Source organism: Diabrotica virgifera, chromosome 7 (genome assembly GCF_917563875.1).
Source record: "Diabrotica virgifera virgifera chromosome 7, PGI_DIABVI_V3a".
NCBI lineage: Eukaryota > Metazoa > Arthropoda > Insecta > Coleoptera > Chrysomelidae > Diabrotica > Diabrotica virgifera.
In genome coordinates, this window is record NC_065449.1 from 129,058,564 (window position 1) to 129,073,622 (window position 15,059).

The 15,059-nt window shown below is 30.0% G+C and overlaps 1 long non-coding RNA gene across 1 annotated transcript; it reads left to right on the top strand.

The window, feature by feature from the left end:
• Nucleotides 1–3,074: 3,074 nt before the first annotated feature.
• LOC126888136 (uncharacterized) lies at nucleotides 3,075–7,700 on the top strand. Its single transcript, XR_007699415.1, has 3 exons — nucleotides 3,075–3,424; nucleotides 3,721–7,053; nucleotides 7,350–7,700. It is a non-coding gene; the product is annotated as an uncharacterized LOC126888136 (long non-coding RNA).
• The last annotated feature ends 7,359 nt before the right edge of the window (nucleotides 7,701–15,059 follow it).

Genomic DNA, 15,059 nt, shown 5'->3' on the forward strand with positions numbered 1-15,059 from the left:
GTCTGATTTTTGCATGAGAATTTAATGAAAGCGAAACAAATCAATTGGAAGTTCTGTCGGACAAAATACATGTGACGTTTTAGTGGTCTGACCGTTCCAAATTTGAACCTGTTCCACAATTAAAACTTTCCCTGTTCCAGTCTTCCCATATATCAAAGTTTGACCGACTAGACACCCTTAAGCTATTAACAAATTTTCAGCTTGCTATTAATCAACTTTTTTTTCATACGCCGGATCCAGACCTAATATTTTTAAAGCACATTTTGTAGAAATTTAATGTCAGCCAAATAATTTTGTTGACGGAAATTCCCAGTACTATTTATTGCCTATTGTACCTACCTAAAAAGGGATTAAATAATTAGGGTCGGTGCGTGGAACCTGGCGAGGTGGTCACAAGTTTCTTAAACTCTTAAATAAAATGTCGTAAAAGAGGGAATGTTTGTCGCTATTTATTACTACCGTTTAAGATCACGAAGTTTGGAAGAAAAATATGGTGTTGTAAAAATTAAAATTAACAAAGGATATTATAAAAACATAAAAATGAATTGAAAAATTCTTTAAAAATGCTTAGAATATATTTCCTATAGTGGAGTCACTGAAGGTTGTCACCTCCGATTTCGATGAACCTTCATCGATTTTCATGAAAATTGGTAAGTAGTTAGAAGATACTTCAAAGGAACAAAGGTGACACAGTGGCGTAGCGTAGTGGGGGCGGCAGGGGCGGCCCGCCCCGGGCGGCACTTTTTAGGGGGCGGCAAAATTTAACAATAAATAATAAAAATATTTTGTAAATGTTTGAACCATTTTATATTTTTATCGCAACTACAAATTCGGACCGATTGAAAGGAGCACAGAATTTTTCATTAGGTGCTTATTTTGTGACGAATTCGGAGAATTCCTTTTCTTTGAATAATATTTTGTAGCGACTGGCGACAACCTCTATACTAACTTTTGGGAATTCCCTGTTTATGACTAACTCAGCATAACTTTTTTCGGCACTTTAGAACGTTGCTATTCTTTTTTTTCCTCATCGACACATCGTTGGGAAGTTCTGATAGCAGTTACAGGCAAAAGAAGGATTCAAGACACACGATGGAGTGCAAAAGGCGATGCCGTAAATGTGACATGGCAACATTACAAAGACGTTCTCGTCACTTTGGAAAAACTTACAGCGGCAGGTGAAAGCTTAAACACTAGGACAGATGCAGGTGCTTTACTAGTTTCGATGCACTCATTTTCCTTTCTTTGTTTTTTGAGCCTGTGGCAACCGGTGCTACATGAAGTGAATGATGCACAAAAATATTTACAAACAAGGGGACTTGACATAAGATTGTGCGCTCAGAAAGTAAATGCTTTGCAGCAGATATTGTCAGAGAAAATAGAGGAATGGGCAAATGGCACTGTAGGTTATGCAAAAATATGTGTGAAGAACTTGGAATTTGTCATATCGTTATTTACTAATATACCAATAGCTCTGGTCAGTAATATAATACAGTCAAAATGGAATCTCATTCAAAATTATACAACAATTTCTAAGGATAGTTTTTTATTACTTCTGAATTATGTTTTTGAGAACACCTATTTTAGTTTTAATGATAAATTCTATCGACAAATATTTGGAGCACCTATGGGTAGTCCACTGAGCCCCATAATAGCAACCATAATTTTGGACCATTTGCTGGATGACATTATTCCACAATTACCTTTCCCTTTACCCTTCATTAAAAAATTTGTAGACGATCTTATTTGTTCTGTTCCTACTTCTCAAATTCAAAATACCCTGAACATTTTCAATAATTTTAACAAACATATCCAATTTACTTTAGAGATTGAAAATGATTGTTCGATATCATTTCTGGACACAAAATTAATAAGAACTGAACAAAACAAAATATTGATAGATTGGTATCAAAAGCCAACACACTCTGGAAGACATTTAAACTTTTTTTCAAATCATCCTACTCATCAAAAGTTTAATACAGTGGTTGCAATGAAGAATAGGGTAAGGCATATTAGTGATGATAAATTCATAAACAGAAACTTAAATTTGCTGTTAAACATCTTCGAAAATAATGGATACCCGAAACATATCCTTAAAAAATTGATATTTAACTCAGACATTTTTGACGGTCCCTCTGATATCGGTGCAGTACAAACAATCCGATATAAAAAACTACCATTAATAAAACATTTAACCCCTTCCGTGACTAGTTTATTTAAACAATTTACCAACATCAAAATTGTTCAATATAATTTGTTAGAAAACCGACAACTGTTTTCTAAAGTAAAAGACAAGACACCAACTGTGAATAAAACTAATGTTATCTACAAACTGCCTTGTTTGGATTGCCAGAGCTGTTATGTTGGCCAAACTTCTCAATGGCTAAAACAAAGGGTTACACAGCACAAAAGTGACTGTACAAAAAAGAAGAATACATGTGCAGCAGTTGACCATTACTTAAAGACTGGGCATCAATTTGACTACTCAAATGTCAGGGTTCTACAGCAAGAGAATAATTACAAGAAAAGGTTGTTCTTAGAAATGTGTCATATTAATAAAGAAAAATATGCAGTAAATTACAAGGCAGACACGGGACAGTTGAGCAATATCTACTGTAATATTCTTAGTATGTTAAAATAATTTTTCTATTTACAATTACATTTTAAATCATCCTGTATATTTTTAATGTGTAATTTTATTGTGTTTTAATTGTTTCTTAGTTGTTTTTATTTTTGCTTTTTATATTTCATTACTAATGATCTAGTTGCTTTTAACTAATATTGTTAGTACTGTTTTGAACATATTATGTACAAGAACCTTTTTAAATATTTTTAACTCTAAATCTGTAAGTAATTCATTGTTTATTCTCATCTTATAGTTATACAAAATTTTATTCATATTTTAGTTGTCTCCTGATGAAGCTGACAAAAAATCAGCGAAATATAGAGATATAAAAGAAAAAAAGAGTTTTTTTTCAAATAACAGACCGCATACCCGATACACCACTACAATAAATTGTTATTTACGTTTCGGTCGATAATCCTACCAGTTTTGTTATATATATATATATATATTGTAACGTTACAAACGTCACATCTTTGATATTTTATTTTTAAATAATTATTTTACCTTATTTCCTTTAATATTTCATTAATCATTATCTTCTTCTATTTGGTTTACCCATTTCCCCTTTAAAAATTGGTTGGCGCTCGTTCTATAATAGGCAACCCTATTTACATTGTATCTTCTCTCGTGTTTCATGTTCGTTATTTCAAATTTCGGTCCAAGGTTCGTTGTCATGTCATTTTAATGACAGTGACAACTCCCATATCTCATTCTCAAAATGGAGGTGGAAATGTTTTAAAAGGCAGAGCAGCTTGAAAAATAAATCATTTTATTTCAACAAATCATCTTCCTCTTGGGGTGAGCTACATATAGTTTTTTTAGTAATTTCTTACAGTCATTATGTTCCATCCATACCTAGTTTCTTATAACATTTTTTATAATATTTTTATCTAACCTTCAAATGTTCAACCATGTGTTTGGTTTCTATATTTCTTTTCATCTATTAATATGCACGTTTAGTAATCAGAATTTTAACTATTCTCATCTAAATTCTATGTAATTTACCCTTGCCAATTACTATTTCTGAATACTATTTGGCAAAGGTATATTTTGGTTTTTCTTCTTGATGATTGATATGTGTCTCTGTTTTATAGTTTTTGGGAATAAAAGCACTTTCCTCCCTCCGGGAGCTGCAAGCATCCTCAAATCGCCGGCGATAGAACAACGAGGACCATGTCATCAGGGCTGCAACCGCATTACCAAGACTGCAACGACCAACATCCGTAGGCCTGGTGGAATACAACACCTACAACCCCAGAGCCTGTTGCAGAATCAGCAGCAGTACCATACGACATCAAGAAGATACCATCAACTACCAAAAGCCATAAGTATAATCCAGAATTGTTAGTTTTTGGCAAGAATTTGAATACATTTGTTAATGCAATTTACAAGTCATTTTATTTATTATATCTTTATGAACAATAAACATGATTAGTTAAAAACTATGTTTTGTTTGCTTCCATTCCAATTTTCAGAGTTCATTCTAAGGTTAGGACAAGACGAACACACACCTGAGTGACTGAGCTAAGCTAAGGGTGTAACGATGGCTATCTTGGTTAGTTGAGGTAATATTTTCGAATATTGTTTCAATTAGCTGGGGTAGTCCATCGCTAACTCGTTACACTGGCGCACCAACGCACTTGTCTTATCTGAAGAATAGAATGTTGAATTTTGGTTTGGTGCAAGCATACAAGCATTAATAAATACTATTTTCATATTTTTCATTTTTATATTCAATTTTTGCAGTAAATCTATATATATTATCTATTTTGGTACTTTTTGACTAATTTTTATATATTAAACGCTAATTTCAGATTATGGGTCAAAAAAGTATTACCAGTTGCAATAATTTAATTATATATTTCAGCATAATTGATTTAAAATACATTTACAGTTGCAAATATTGGTATTTTAACATTTTGATACTTTTTACCTACTTTTTTTTGGCTAATTTTTATGTTAGAACCTTGATAGTAATGTCCACATGGCATTTTTTTTTTCTGTTTTTTCAATTTAACCAGTTTTTTTTTGTAGTTCTTCTTTAATTACTTTCATATTTTGTTGTAACTTTCCAAAACCCAAGAGAATTTTTCCATTTATTGTCATATTTTCTGTACTTTTTATACATACTATTTCTTCTACGTTCTTTTCATAGGTACTTCTGTGTAGTCTAAAGTGCATTTAAATCTTGTTTTATTACTTATTTTCGATTACTTTTTACTTATTCTTATTTTTCCTAGTTGTTTTCATATATTTATTACCAATTTTGTACAACTACCAAAAATTTTGTTGTTTCCGTCGAACTTTCTGTTCGGATGGTATATACTACTTTACTTGTATAGTAAAGACTAGGACAATTTTCAAGTTCTTTTCTTTCATTGAGGTATTTTATTCTTATTTTTCTTCTTTACGTATTCAGAATATTAATTTAAATCATTCTTCTTCTTCTTGTGTTGAATCTCAAAAAATTTTTTGTTCGTAAAGCATGATATTTTACATTTTTCAATTTTTTGCATTAGTGCACTTATATTAATTATGATAAACATCATATTTAACATCTTTTTTATTTAACAATGCCCTATTTATCTATATATTATTGTTTTATTATTTTATTTTGGGTGTTGTACTGATTTTTGATACAGATTAGCACAAAAGCCTCATCCGGCACTTATAAGTTGTGTATGGCTTATATATAGCTGCATAGACACCTAGTGTTTTTTTTTCTCCTAGGGTACATATAAGTTATCCATAGGGTTGGGCCAGATCTATTGAGTCTGAGTTCCGTTTTTTTTGGTCTTAATGACTGTTGATATACAGTTTAATGCTGTATATTATTTTTAGGATGATGTCTTTTATAAATTTTCTCTTTTGAAGTTAAAATAATTCTATGCATCTCTACTCTTCATGAGCCTCTGGTGTAGAATTATGGCGCTTTGAAGTATGATTGTAGTTTAACTACTAGCATTTGTTATTTTCCATCTTTGCAAATCATATTTATGCATTTTTATACATATATTTTGTTCTTTAGTGTAGATCCCTGGTATGCATTTGATGGAAGTAGCATTTGCATTATGTATCATTATCTCTCTCTTTATTAACTTATTGGTTAAGTCTTTTATGACTAGTTTTATGCAGTTTTTTTAAACCCTTTGGTGTAGAACTTTGTCTTATTTGGCTTTCCATGTAGTTGGTACTTATTTTTTTTAATGGTTTATCTATAGTTCCACTTGCATTTCTTTTTATTATATTATATTTATATTATCTTTATCTACTTATATGCTTTTACTTACCTTGTCATATTGATTATTATTTTTATTACCTTACTTTCCGTACTTGAGTTATCCAGGGTACTGGTGTTTTGTTATGAGATTCACTTCTTAGTAGCTCCATTAGCTATTTATTTTATTAAGGATGTAATATCCATTATATAATTACTTAGATTTGGTTATACATAATATGCCTTCTATATTATATAGATACCTGAATATTTGCATGATTTTTATAAATACCAATATTATTTGACTTTTGATTAAAAGTCATTTACATTATTTATCTTTCATTATTACTTGGACTTGGATTATTAGTTAAATTTGATTATTTCTTAGACTTTATACTACATGTCTTTATAATTTTGAATTAATTTCATACTTTTTAAAGTACATTTATTTTTTTATCCAGAGATAGATATTCTCTGATGTCATTTATTTATAATGAATAAATATTTTACAGTGTGATGAATACTACAATTCATTGGGTAATATTTTTATTTTCCCCAGAGTAACATCTGAAAATTATTTTGGTACTTTAAAATTTTTTATGAATAATAATTTAAATTAACGATATACATTGACTTAATAATTACTTTATTATGAGTATTTATTTTTGATTTGTTTTGAACGATTACTACTGCATATATTTATTTCTGGTTAGAACTTTGTCTTCTTATTTTCTTTGAGAAAAATTTCTCACCTGTGTTCGAAATTTTTCTGATGAGTGGAGGGAGTGTGTAACATTCCTGTTTTCTTTGAGAAAAATTTCTCACGTGTGTTCAAAATTTTTCTGATGGGTGAGAGGAGTGTGTAACGTTACAAACGTCACATCTTTGATATTTTATTTTTAAATAATTATTTTACCTTATTTCCTTTAATATGTCATTAATCATTATCTTCTTCTATTTGGTTTACCCATTTCCCCTTTAAAAATTGGTTGGCGCTCGTTCTATAATAGGCAACCCTATTTACATTGTATCTTCTCTCGTGTTTCATGTTCGTTATTTCAAACTTCGGTCCAAGGTTCGTTGTCATGTCATTTTAATGACAGTGACAACTCCCATATCTCATTCTCAAAATGGAGGTGGAAATGTTTTAAAAGGCAGAGCAGCTTGAAAAATAAATCATTTTATTTCAACAAATCATCTTCCTCTTGGGGTGAGCTACATATAGTTTTTTTAGTAATTTCTTACAGTCATTATGTTCCATCCATACCTAGTCTCTTATAACATTTTTTATAATATTTTTATCTAACCTTCAAATGTTCAACCATGTGTTTGGTTTCTATATTTCTTTTCATCTATTAATATGCACGTTTAGTAATCAGAATTTTAACTATTCTCATCTAAATTCTATGTAATTTAGCCTTGCCAATTACTATTTCTGAATACTATTTGGCAAAGGTATATTTTGGTTTTCCTTCTTGATGATTGATATGTGTCTCTGTTTTATAGTTTTTGGGAATAAAAGCACTTTCCTCCCTCCGGGAGCTGCAAGCATCCTCAAATCGCCGGCGATAGAACAACGAGGACCATGTCATCAGGGCTGCAACCGCATTACCAAGACTGCAACGACCAACATCCGTAGGCCTGGTGGAATACAACACCTACAACCCCAGAGCCTGTTGCAGAATCAGCAGCAGTACCATACGACATCAAGAAGATACCATCAGCTACCAAAAGCCATAAGTATAATCCAGAATTGTTAGTTTTTGGCAAGAATTTGAATACATTTGTTAATGCAATTTACAAGTCATTTTATTTATTATATCTTTATGAACAATAAACATGATTAGTTAAAAACTATGTTTTGTTTGCTTCCATTACAATTTTCAGAGTTCATTCTAAGGTTAGGACAAGACGAACACACACCTGAGTGACTGAGCTAAGCTAAGGGTGTAACGATGGCTATCTTGGTTAGTTGAGGTAATATTTTCGAATATTGTTTCAATTAGCTGGGGTAGTCCATCGCCTTTTCGTTTCAATATATATATATATATATATATATATATATATATATATATATATATATATATATATATATATATATATATATATATATATACAGTTTTTGGTTATTGGGTTATGCAGCAATTGATAAGTGTACTCTTTTAAGTCTTTATTCCGAGCTTTCGTTCATGATTATGAACATCGTCAGGGTGCTACAATTATATTATATATGTGAAACAATATGAAAATATGTATATAAAATTATATGTACTTACAACTTATTGAGGATATTTCAAATAGGTGGTCATTAAAATGAGAATTGTACTTATTAAAATGGTCATGTAATGTCTCGATAAAACAAAATAATTCAAATAAAAATTTTATAATTTAGTTCAACTTCAAAATCGACGAAATATAAAATGACACTTGGACATTCATGACATGGCATTATTTGAAATATCTAACAAAAATTTTTAAAGATGATCAATTTAGTAAACGACCAATAGGGTCAATGATAATTAAGAAAGTATTTTTTAAATTTTATAAATTACTGTTGAAATTATAAATTAAGGTAAAATTTAAAAAAAATTAGTAAGATTTTTTGATCAAGTTTAATTAGAAGTTTTAAATTATTTATATAAAAGTAATTTATAAAGTTGTTGACAAAAATTAATTTATACAAAAGTAATTTATAATGTTGTTGACAAGTCAGAGTATCTAGAAGAGGAGTTAGGAGATAACTCACGATTATCTAAAAATAGTAGATAAGAAAACATTTCATTTAGGTGGCCTATATCAGTACGATGATTCATCGAATTTGGATTTTTATTTATGTGAACCATTTCCAAAAAAAGGCGCTTTGAAGTATGTGACTCACGGTCCAATATTTTAGCGTTATTGTAATCAATTCGATGATTATTATTGAAAACATGTTCACCCAATGCACTTCTGTCAGGGTACAATCTGCAGTCTGACTTATGTGAAGTTATTCTGTCTTTTAATCTTCTTGATGTTTGACCAATATATATTTGATTACAATCAAAACAAGGAAGACTGTAGACTGTACCAGTTTTAGAAAGCATTGGAGTCTTGTCTTTGACGTTTGAAAAAACCTTATTGACTGTGAGAGTCGTCTTAAATGCAAGTTTGATATTTTCGAAAGACTTAAAAAGTCTAGTAAACTTCGGTGCAATATCGCTAATATATGGTAAGGTCATATAAGTTACGTTAGTAACGGGAGTCGCGTTGGTTTGCGAGTTGTCTGCATCAAAATTGTTATTAACATTTGTTGGTTGAATGTTAATTGTATTAAACAGTAATTTCTTCAACAAAGACTCTGGATAACCGTTTTCCAAAAAAAGTTGATACAATATTTTTAAATTTTTTGAGTGAAAAGAAACATCGCTGATTTTTAAAACGCGGTTTTTCATGGATTTAATTAAATTGATTTTCATAACGTGTTTATGGTATGAACTATAGTTTAGATATCTGCCTGAACTAAGTGGTTTACGATACCAATCCACTAATAAAATGTTATTTTTACGTATAACTCTAGTGTCCAAAAAAGGTACAGAACTCAATATGTCCTCTTTTTCAAGAGTAAATTGTATATGATGGTTAAAGCTGTTAAAATAGAATAACAAATTATCAAGTTCATTAGTAGGCAAGCAAAGTAGAATGTCATCTACATATCTTTTGATGAAAAATAATTTGAAGGGTAACACACGTAACACAAAATCTAAAATATAATCCATAACATAATCAGCTAAGATAGGGGAAATTGTACTACCCATAGGTGTACCAAAAGTCTGTTTGTAAAATCCACTGTTAAATACAAAATAATTGTTTTCAAAAAGAAAGGTTAAAAGTTCAAAAAATGTTGACTTAGACAACTCACAATTATTCGAAATGCTAGACCAATTATAGTCAATGGCAGTAATACAGATATTAAGATATACATTACTAAACAGAGAAACTACATCGAGGCTGGCAATCTGGTAACCATCAGGTATTTTTAAATTATTTAATAATGAATTGACTTCAAAAGAGTCTTTTATGTGAAACTCGTTGTCTAAATCATACGATCTAGTAAGAATTTCAGCCAAAAATTTTGATAGATTATCTGTAGGAGTGCCTATAGATGCTAAAATTGGTCTCACAGCCAAAGGGTTCTTGTGGATCTTAGGTAAAGAATAAAATTTTTTAGGGACGCCACTATAGCTAGCTAATCGTTTCTTTGTTGGTTCTGAAACGTTCCCATCATCACATAATTTTTTAATAAGTTTGTTAAAATTGTTTTCAATAGTATTTGTTGGATCTCTGGTCAACATCTGATAAGAATTGTCATTGTCGATAATATTACTACTTAAATCAAAATATTGTTGTTTGTTCATAATCACTGTAACACCACCTTTATCAGATTTAGTGACAATTAAGTCAGGATTGTTTTTTAAAAATTGTTTTGATTTAAAATATAGTTTTCTAAAGATGGAGTTATTCATTTTAGAATGCTGAACAGAGTTTGTAATGATGTTAACAGACCTAGCTAAAGTGATGTTCCTGGTGTCTTTGTCAGGAATTGTAGATAAAATGGAGTCAATATCAGCCAAGAGGCTTCTTATGGGAATGTCTGACCCAAAACAAGGTTCAATACTAAATTTAGGACCTAATGATAAGAATTTAAGAACATCACCAGGTATGTCTGTAGATGATATGTTTTTTATCCATTTGTCTTGTGTAATAAGGTGGTTGTCAATGTGATCTTTTTCAAGTTTTTCGATCTTTTTTATATTATCACGTTTTATTCTAGGAAATGTTTTATTATATAATATTTTCTGAGAGCTTTTAAAATTATTAAATATGTCAACATTTGTTCTCTCAATTATGTTAAGTTTAAGTGAGGTATTTAGAGACTCTAATTTGTTAATTAATTTATGATTACTACTAATTTCAATATTTAAAATTTTGTTTCCTAATCTATTATGTTTTTCCCAGGTGAATTCTTGACGGTATAATAGGTCTTCTATTGGTTTTATTACTGCCATTGACTATAATTGGTCTAGCATTTCGAATAATTGTGAGTTGTCTAAGTCAACATTTTTTGAACTTTTAACCTTTCTTTTTGAAAACAATTATTTTGTATTTAACAGTGGATTTTACAAACAGACTTTTGGTACACCTATGGGTAGTACAATTTCCCCTATCTTAGCTGATTATGTTATGGATTATATTTTAGATTTTGTGTTACGTGTGTTACCCTTCAAATTATTTTTCATCAAAAGATATGTAGATGACATTCTACTTTGCTTGCCTACTAATGAACTTGATAATTTGTTATTCTATTTTAACAGCTTTAACCATCATATACAATTTACTCTTGAAAAAGAGGACATATTGAGTTCTGTACCTTTTTTGGACACTAGAGTTATACGTAAAAATAACATTTTATTAGTGGATTGGTATCGTAAACCACTTAGTTCAGGCAGATATCTAAACTATAGTTCATACCATAAACACGTTATGAAAATCAATTTAATTAAATCCATGAAAAACCGCGTTTTAAAAATCAGCGATGTTTCTTTTCACTCAAAAAATTTAAAAATATTGTATCAACTTTTTTTGGAAAACGGTTATCCAGAGTCTTTGTTGAAGAAATTACTGTTTAATACAATTAACATTCAACCAACAAATGTTAATAACAATTTTGATGCAGACAACTCGCAAACCAACGCGACTCCCGTTACTAACGTAACTTATATGACCTTACCATATATTAGCGATATTGCACCGAAGTTTACTAGACTTTTTAAGTCTTTCGAAAATATCAAACTTGCATTTAAGACGACTCTCACAGTCAATAAGGTTTTTTCAAACGTCAAAGACAAGACTCCAATGCTTTCTAAAACTGGTACAGTCTACAGTCTTCTTTGTTTTGATTGTAATCAAATATATATTGGTCAAACATCAAGAAGATTAAAAGACAGAATAACTTCACATAAGTCAGACTGCAGATTGTACCCTGACAGAAGTGCATTGGGTGAACATGTTTTCAATAATAATCATCGAATTGATTACAATAACGCTAAAATATTGGACCGTGAGTCACATACTTCAAAGCGCCTTTTTTTGGAAATGGTTCACATAAATAAAAATCCAAATTCGATGAATCATCGTACTGATATAGGCCACCTAAATGAAATGTTTTCTTATCTACTATTTTTAGATAATCGTGAGTTATCTCCTAACTCCTCTTCTAGATACTCTGACTTGTCAACAACATTATAAATTACTTTTGTATAAATTAATTTTTGTCAACAACTTTATAAATTACTTTTATATAAATAATTTAAAACTTCTAATTAAACTTGATCAAAAAATCTTACTAATTTTTTTAAATTTTACCTTAATTTATAATTTCAACAGTAATTTATAAAATTTAAAAAATACTTTCTTAATTATCATTGACCCTATTGGTCGTTTACTAAATTGATCATCTTTAAAAATTTTTGTTAGATATTTCAAATAATGCCATGTCATGAATGTCCAAGTGTCATTTTATATTTCGTCGATTTTGAAGTTGAACTAAATTATAAAATTTTTATTTGAATAATTTTGTTTTATCGAGACATTACATGACCATTTTAATAAGTACAATTCTCATTTTAATGACCACCTATTTGAAATATCCTCAATAAGTTGTAAGTACATATAATTTTATATACATATTTTCATATTGTTTCACATATATAATATAATTGTAGCACCCTGACGATGTTCATAATCATGAACGAAATCTCGGAATAAAGACTTAAAAGAGTACACTTATCAATTGCTGCATAACCCAATAACCAAAAACTGTACATTTACTGTCAGCAAAGACTCATTGTCTTCTTATTATATATATATATATATATATATATATATATATATATATATATATATATATATATATATATATATATATATGTAGTAATCCTTTTACAACTTAACAAATAACTTTTTTAACTTGCTACACTATACTGACGAAGCCCAAATAGGCCGAAACACCGGTGTATATAGTTGCACAGAAATGTATGGAATGATGACCCTTCATCATTTTATATATTTCCAACTAAATTCACATTCACTTTACGAGTATTAGCCAATGATTTTGCTTATTTATATATATATATATATATATATATATATATATATATATATATATATATATATATATATATATATATATATATATATATATTGCATTTGCGTCCCTCGTGGCTTCCGTATAGTTTTGACTCTTCGTGACTTCCGATCAATATACATCGTGTATATTAACAAGATTAATTTCATACAGTTAGCGCTCACTTTGGCATCCGTTATACTGGCAACAATGTACTTATGGTATCAAGTAAAATATTTAACCTTGGTTGTGTTTACGTGAGAATTTAGTTGAAGAACCCAGACAAATTCTATTTATAACTTTTGCCAACTAGGTGGTTTGCTCGGGTATACGATAAGGATTTGCTGTAAATTCTTTGTTTTCGTTTTTATACTCTTCAATCAGGTTAGAAAAACTTATTATTTCTTGGGTGTAGTTATGAATAATGTATTTTCTAGACTTTAAAATTTTCTATTTATTTTGATGGAAGAAGATTATGGATTTCGGAAGATTTCGATGGAATAAGTTATAATGTAATATACCTAACAATACCACTATATACCCTTGACAAATGTTTTTTTTTTGAGTTAATAATTGTTTGATGAGCCTTTCGATAGGTTAGGTTTATTTTTAAATTTTATTTTGATAAATTATCGGTGTTGTTTCTCTCTCTCTCTCTTTCTCTCTCTCTCTTTCTCTCTCTCCCTATCTTTCTCTCCCTGTAATACTTTCCCTTATTATGAAGTATTGGGCGCTCTTGCGTTTCTTAGCCAAAAATCAAAGATGGCTGATTCGCAGGATTAGCGCATCCTTTTCTGTTTTATTCTTTCGAAATTTGCTATACAACTATTTTCCATTGCTCTCTGTTTGACTTCTCTCCATCTCAACGCCAATTCTTACATGATCTCTTGTTACAGTTCTTCTCCAGCTATTAATATTTTGATTTTGGTTAATTCTGATATATCGCGTGTGTTCCAGATTTTCCTTAAGAGGAAACAGTAGCGATCAACAGGTAGCGAAAACGCGTTCCAAGATTGCGGCTGTAATTTTGAATATTTTTTCGAAATATTTGGCACACGTATTCGTAATATAATAAAGAATGACGGTACAGAGCCAATTTGAAAAATATATTAATGTGTGGAAATTACTCGGTTATTAAATACAATATTAAAAAAACGAGCCTGTACCGCCATTAAGAAGAACAAAAAATACACTTTCTTCAAATAAACTTTTTTATCCGATGCCTAGATTTTGTGTAATTTTGGAACTACTAAAATTTTTTATTTCATTAGTAGTTCCTAAATGACACAAAATCTAGGCATCGGATAAAAAAGTTTATTTGAAGAAAGTGTATTTTTTTGTTCTTCTTAATGGCGGTACAGGCTCGTTTTTTTAATATTGTATTTAATTACAGAATAATTTTCAAATATTACCTAATATATTTTTCAAATTGGGCTCTGTACCGCCATTCGTTATTATATTACGAATACGTGTGCCAAATATCTCGAAAAAATATTCAAAATTACAGCCGCAATCTTGGAACGCGTTTTGGCTACCTGTTGATCGCTACTGTATCACCTTAATGCATTATATGATTATATAATGAGTGCATATTGTGCCTTTACTATCTTTTTTTCTACATCTGCTCTACTAGCGCCTTTTTTTCCATAATCGATCCCAGATATGTAAAGTTAGCTATCTCCTGTATTTGTCTTCCTTGTATTTTAATTTTAGTTTCTTGGTTGCTGTTTTTTTTAAGTTTGGTTTCTTTGTCTTTATCTTCAGACCCATTATCTTGGAATATTTTGCAAGCTTGTCGATCTTCTTTTGCTTATGGCTACTATGTTCGGTTAGGGGACAAATGTCATCTGCGAACTACAAATCGTCCAACTAGTTATGCAATTTCTATCTAATACCTGTTTTATTACCACTTATTTTCTGCATGATCCAGTCCGTTATTATTATAAATATTGTCGGTGTTATTGCTCGCCAATTCTCGCATTTATTCAAATCGCCCTTTTTTGGTATCTTAATAGTTAAACCCACGTTCCATTTCTGTGGGAGCTCCTGGTCGG